The sequence below is a fragment of the Dermacentor variabilis genome, chromosome 6 (genome assembly GCF_050947875.1).
Source record: "Dermacentor variabilis isolate Ectoservices chromosome 6, ASM5094787v1, whole genome shotgun sequence".
Taxonomy (NCBI): domain Eukaryota; kingdom Metazoa; phylum Arthropoda; class Arachnida; order Ixodida; family Ixodidae; genus Dermacentor; species Dermacentor variabilis.
Genome location: NC_134573.1, coordinates 124,388,755 through 124,396,342, shown reverse-complemented (window position 1 = coordinate 124,396,342; position 7,588 = coordinate 124,388,755).

Sequence of the window (7,588 nt, the reverse complement as noted above, 5' to 3'; positions counted from 1 at the left end):
GAGAGAGAGAGAGAGAGAGAGAGAGAGATAAGATAATGCAGAGAAAGGCAGGGAGGTTAACCAGAGGTAGTTCCGGTTGGCTACCCTGCCCAGGGGGAAGGGATAAGAGGGATAAAAAGAGACACAGAGTGGAAGGGCTAGATAGAAAGAAAGAGAGACAAGCACGAACGAAGCGCGTACACTACAGAGCGGTAGGGGGCGGCATTGTTAGAGTCTGTCGTGAAGCCCCGTAGACCGCAGGAACCTTAATAACGCGAGTAAGGCCTTCAACGCGGATGTTCTTTCGGAGCATTGACCTAAAGCTTTTGGTTCTGATAGTGGACGATTGTCCAACTGGTGCAGTACTCTGCACATCACTTGTCTCTCAGCATTGTATCGCGGGCAGACACGGATAATATGTGCGAGCGTCTCGTCGATGTTGCATGTGTCGCATGTGGAGCTGTTGGCCATCATATGTGTTCGTAAAGGCAACGCCTAGCCATAGACGGTAGAGCATGGTCTGTTCACGTCGTGGTAACCCAGGCGGGAGGTGCATCCGTATGTCCGCAGACAATGAACGCAACCAACACATGGTGAAAACATTTGAGTCCCACAGGGGCAAAGTACACTCACGGGACATCAATCGCAGCCCAGCCGCAGAGTCTGTTCGCGAAAGCGGAATGGCAAATGAGAAATTGTATTGGGATAACGACGGTTTCGCACTGCTCCTTAAATGTGCGATAGTGTTTTCCTATGACATTGATTACTATACCGCTGGTCAGACCGAAAGAGCAGTACAAAAAATGGATACATACATCGCTTGAACTTGCACACACACACACACACACACACACACACACACACACACACACACACACACACACACACACACACACACACACACACACACACACACACACACACACACACACACACACACACACACACACACACACACACACACACACACACACACACACACACACACACACACACACACACACACACACACACACACACACACACACACACACACACACACACACACACACACACACACTAAATAAAGCCACCTCCCCACAACACTGAATCTAAGGCTGGTGAGCGGGCTATCTCCACCAAATACCAAGCATGTCATAGGGGACACGTCTGTCTATTCTTTCTCACGTCGCGTCTTCCTTGTATCCTAATTTCATCTTTTCTTCCTTCTTTCTATTTACAGTGCTGCGTTTTCTTCCAGCGAGCTTATTTTTCCGTTCTTCATCTATCTACGCATCTTCCTCGCTTGCGCGCTCATACTTTCCTTCAAGCAGGTATGCGGGCCGCTTTTGCTGACAAACACAACATCGCCCCTAGCAACATACAGACGCTTAAATTGCGGTTCGCCGCGTTAGTCAATGGAAAAAGAAAATGCATCTAGTTTCGCGTGCTCAATATCTGTCCTGGTGACCACACACGTTCATAAGCAACAAACTTCTTTGGTGACCTCAAACGAGCTCGCGTAACGTAATAAGCACTCGTCTAGGCCCACAGATCCTGTTATCTTCACAAAAATAAACAAGTAGAAAACGTCGAGTCATTGGCAGGAGAAGCGTTTCGATCATTGCATGATAAAGTTTCTTGTGATAGAGCCAGCGTTGTTTGCATGCAAATCATGCGGCAGCTCTCGCTACGGCACGTGGCCGCTTTCATTTCCTTGCGCCGACCGCTCTCACACGGAACGTTGCTCAGTGTATTTCTAGCCAGAAGGCGCGCGAATGAAAAATGAGAAAAAATTCTGCCGCCAGGTTGCTTTAACGTGATAACCATATACACAATTTATCTCGTATATTTCAGTTTGATATGTGGTGCAGAGCAAGCTGCACAAGAAAAAAAAAGAAAGAAAATATTAAGCCTTAGGAAACAGTTGATTTGGAGCGTTATAACAAAGATTTAACCTTCCGCGTGCTTACTGGAGATTTGAAAATCGTATGAATGGGAGCTAATTTGTACGAATCCTCCGGTCAAAAAAACAGTGCGAAATAAACACGGACAAGGAAGGAACAGTCCTTTAGCGCTTGTCCTGTGTTCCTGGTTTGTCCGCGTTTATTTCGCGCTTTTTCTTTTTCAGCGACAGTAGAGATAAGTTGCTCTTTCTTTTTATGCATTAACGTTAGATGCTAGCCCCTGTAAGTTTCAAAACACCCGCTGGCATTCAGTGAGGGTTATACGGTATCATAAATTCTAGGCAATTGTTATGCAAAAGAATTCAGAGTATGAAGTTTCTTTTTATGAAACGTAATGTCATAATGTCTCTCCACGATCGTAATGAAGTACGCTTTCTCAGATGGTGCAGTTTGGATTGCTATAGAGAAACTCCTGACATAATAATATTTTTATGGGCCTATCGTTTGCCTCATCAAATCTAACATACTTGTAATGCACTCAGGCATACACCTTTAAGGAGACTTCGTCAATTTTGCAGTTGGGAACAAAAATTGGTGTGCTTCTACAAGATACGCCGGCACACGTAGAAGTCAAAGCTTGGACCGGTCAACAGGAATCATCAGGTGCAAGAGCAAACAAATAAAAGTACAGCCTGTTTAAGGTGTACGAAACTCCAGTTTCATGCACAATTATCGAAGTACAGCATGATTGAAAGACTGCACTTTTGTCTGTTTGCTGCCGCATTGCTTGGCACATGCGTGCCTTGTTCCCATATATGTGCTTGGATCTTCCCGTACTTCCCGTACTTGCGAGTTAGCGAGAGGGAGAGACAGATATAGATAGATAGATAGATAGATAGATAGATAGATAGATAGATAGATAGATAGATAGATAGATAGATAGATAGATAGATAGATAGATAGATAGATAGATAGATAGATAGATAGATAGATAGATAGATAGATAGATAGATAGAAATTTAATGGATCCTGGAAAGTTTTACCTGGCGGCATGTCTAGCATGCTACTCTAGATTGACGGGGTCAAAAACGAAATGATGTGCAGAGTTATCAACACGAGATACACAACATACACAAAATACAACACTCAGTTTGCGCATGCGTTGTGCCTTCCACGGTCCTTCACATCTTGTGCACTGCTACTATAGGTTCTTAAAATGTGCCCACTCATTCAGTTCTCAACTATATCGCAAGCTGCTTGCATGCATCTTGGAGACCACACCAGACTGTAGATGATATCTAAACCATTGCGGCCATTACATGATTCGGGCTCCCTCAATCGCTTCCGGCACATGTACCCAGTAAAAGCATAGCTTTCGAGATTCGTTCTGCTGTTCAGAGGAAGCAGTCACCGGGGACGTAGATTTGCACGTCCCCTATATACTGCAGTGGAAGAAGAAGAAGAAGAAGACGGTGCGCGCATCACGGAAAAAACAGCAGACACAGTTACCTTGATTGAGACGATAACCATGTCTTCTATGATGATGATCAAAACTTTATTTGAAGACAGAGAAAAGTCTCCGCTACTAGAGACTACTACCGTCGCATTAAACAAGTTCAGAGCCGGATCAAGTGCTAGGAAAATCAAATTCTTACACTAATTACAGGCAGCGAGATTTTCGCAATTAAACGCGTTTTCTAATAAAGACAAATGGAACTAAATTCTCTAAAATGGCGTTTCTTTTTCCCAGCTTGCATATTCATGCAAGATGTCCAAGTGGGTGGCACAAACTGACTAAACTTGAGAATCGCCATAAATCAATCAAGGCAGTTCTGCACTGTTTCCCTTAGAATCTTGCTCTCTCTCTCTCTCTCTCTCTCTCTCTCTCTCTCTCTCTATATATATATATATATATATATATATATATATATATATATATATATATATATATATATATATAGTTTTTTTTTCGTTGAGAAGTTGTGCACATCTGCCTTGGAGACATGGCGTACGCCAAACCTACTGGGAACTTAGGCTCAAATGCTCGAGGTATTATAAATTCATGTTTTCCTTTTTTACTGATTATGGCGATTTCTTCGCTGATTCAGCATGGCAAGTTTTTGAAACCGCCAGATACTTTTCTATGTGTTTTCGGTGTAACCAATTGCCAGAGGCCTAACTTTAACCAAGGCTGAAATTCATAATAACCATGCTGCGTCCTAGTATTCATACACGCAAAACGTTTTAACCTCTTTGTCTTTTTTAATATTAAAATTTTTGTCTTTAACCTCAAGAATTGTTCGTAAGACTAAATTTTGGCCAATGCTGATGCTGGGCATATTATTAGCCAATGCGACCGGCCAACTAGAAATTCTGTTCGTCCTGTGTAGCGCCTCTTACCCGCCCACAATAATCGTAATCTGCTATCACCCCCCTGGTAATGATCCTAACTTTGTTGCAGCATTCCACGAAACATTGCGTTCGGTAACGGAATTACATCACCACTCTCCTATGTTATTGCTCGGTGATTTTAACTTTCCCGCCATAATCTGGATTTACCTGGCATCGGCAACTTCGCAACACAGTACCGAAAGCGATTTTGTTAACTCATGCCTAACCTTTGGATTAACGCAAACTTGTCACTGAACCTACACGCCAAAGTTTTAATTCTGTTAACATACTCGACCTCCTTTTTGCTTCTGATCCTGACAAAGTATATGCAATTACGCATCTGCCTGGTCTTAGTGATCATTCCATAATCCATGCATCGTATTCCTGTCAGCTTACAAACCTACAAAGATAACCAAAGTGATGAGACTGTATTACAAAGGGAATTACTCGGCAATTAACTCGGAACTTGTTGTACTGCTTCCTCCCACACCAATTTTTGATGCATTCTGTCTACACTAACTGGCTGCTTCTTAAAAAGAAAATGCTCGATATGGTTCGCAAGATACGTACTCGTTATCACCCTAACCGAAAAACAGTCATCCCCGTGGTTTAACCTCACACTAAAGCGTCTTAAAAATAGAAAGAAAATGCTTTTTCGCTCGGCTAAGCGGTTTAACAACGCGAGCGCATGGAATAAATATTACCTTGCAGAAAAAAAATTCGAAGCTCTAGCCAATAAAGAAAAAAACGCACTTTTTTTTTTCCATATGCTGCCGAATATGTTAAGAAATAACCGCCAAAAATTCTGGAAGGTGATTAACCCTGATAACTCCCAGCCATTAGCTCAGTTTGATGAACAAAGCCATCGTATTCCGCATTGCGAAACTGCTGAGCAACTTAACCGTACTTTTTCTTCCGTCTTCACAATTGAACCTGTTAACATATTACCTCGCTTCCCTTATTTCGATCATGCAGTCATGCCTGATATTACATTTTGTCCTTACGGCATTGAGAAACAAATTGATTCATTAAAACTTATATCATCGTCTGGTGTGAATGAAATAAATGCTAAAATGTTGAAAAACACGAAAACGAATGTGAGTGCGATTTTATGTGCTATTTTTCAGCAGTCATTGTCATCAGGAGTGGTGCCGGAAGACTGGAGAGTAGTCAAGATTGCTCCAGTCCCCAAAAAAGGTCCTCCGTCGTTGCGCACTAGTTATCGTCCATTTTCACTCATCAGTGTTTGTTGCAAACTAATGGAGCATGTTATTTACTCTCAGATCGTAAACTTTTTAGTATCCAATAACCTATTTCATCCTGCTCAACATGGCTTCCGTAAAGGTCTTTCATGTGACACTCAACTAGCTTTATTTCTTACGATCTAAGTTCTAACTTCGACTTGAACGCACCTCCAGATGCGAATTTCTTAGACTTTGAAAAGGCATTTGACAAAGTTCCACACCAATGGCTACTCCTGAAACTTTTCCGTCTCAAGATTAATTCATTTGCACTAGACTGGATACGTAGCTTTCTCAATAACCGGCAGCAGTTTGTATTTGCTGCACGCAGTCATCTAAACGATCTTCTGTCCTTTCGGGCGTACCAGAAGGCACAGTTCTCGGACCACTACTCTTTCTAATTTACATCAATGGCCTTCCTACTGAGATCTCTTTTGATATTCGATTGTTCGCAGACGATTGTGTAGTTTATCGACGCATAACTAACCTTTCGCACATTAATTTGCTTCAATATCACCTAAAACGCATTGAATTATGGTGTAACCAATGGTTGATGTCTTTGAATAGTAAAAGAACATCTTTAGTTTCTTTCCATCGCAGACAGCATCACCAATCAGGGAAATACACCATATACTGCTCCGAACTCTCATCCGTTGACTCAATTACCTCGGCATAACCTTTTCAACTACCCTAACTTGGTCACATGATGTCCTTAACTTAGCCAATGCCGCGAATCTAACCCTCGGTTTACTCCGCCGGAACCTAAGACTTGCTCCCCCATCAGCAAGAGTATTAGCTTATGTTACATATGACCGCCCAAAGTTAGGATATGCATGCTCTGTCTGGGATCCTCATCAACATAACCTATCTAATGCACTTGAATCAGTTCGAAACCGTGCAGCCCGGTTTATTTACTCTGGATATTCTTATCATGCAAGCGTGTCTGAACTAAAAACCTGTGCCGGTCTTACTAATCTAGAATCACGACGCCATATTTCTAGGCTGTCTTTCTCACAAGTTCTATCATTCGCCACTCCTGATTTCCGCTATATTACCAGCCCATCCTCAGTCCAGCTGCATTAACCACAGAAAAGCCGTGTATCCTTCCCCGGCTTAGGCTATGTCCCATCTACGATCATTTTTTTGTGAAAACCGCAAGAGACTGGAACGGTCTGTGTGCTGACGTCACGCACCACTCCGACGCACATCACTTCAAGGCGGCTCTCGAATCGCTGTTTTGTTAAACTATTGCTAGAATGTCCCGCGTACGGCGACGAGAGACAATTCTTTGAGCAACAAATGGACATGTTTGGCCGCGAACCGTTAACGTTACCGATCCTCTTAGGTCCAATGCCGGGCCCTTCAAAACAGCGACGGGTTTTGGATTTATTGTTCGAATACCCGTCAGAAATTGGTCAAATAGGAAAGCTTTAAAGATTGCACACATCATATGCAAAAGCCTAAATTTACCCGCCATGTTACCTGTAAATATTAGTATCAGGTCCACTCGGACATTTCATATTTATTTTTATCCTCTTTTTCTCCCACTCTCCACTGGAATCTTTTAATCCCATTCCCCATCCCTATACAGAGTAGCATGCCAGCGGTTATATACGCACCGGCGAAATTTTCTGTTTTTCTAATAAACAGCCCTCTCTCTCTCTCTCTCCCCCCCTCTCTCTCTTGTTAAACTAAGCCCATCCCTCATGCAATACCCCATCTCTGGGGCCTTTGAGGTGTAATAAATAAATAAATAAATAAATAAATAAATAAATAAATAAATAAATAAATAAATAAATAAATAAATAAATAAATTGTGAAGATCGCTTGCGAATGAAAACATTCGTGAATTCGGCCCCTGATGCTTTTTCATCTTCCTTCTCCTCCTCATCTTTCATTTTTCATCTCTCTTCTTCCGCGCCAAACCGCGAACGTTCCCGGCTTGTTCTCTTGAGGTGCAAGAGTGGCGGACCCGGAGGGTGCCAGAATCGTATACGCAACACAAACTGAAGAAATGTTCGGCGAGGGCGTTGATGATTTGCGGATTCCGCCTTGTTTAAAGTAGTCGCTGCACTTGCAAACGCGCTTATC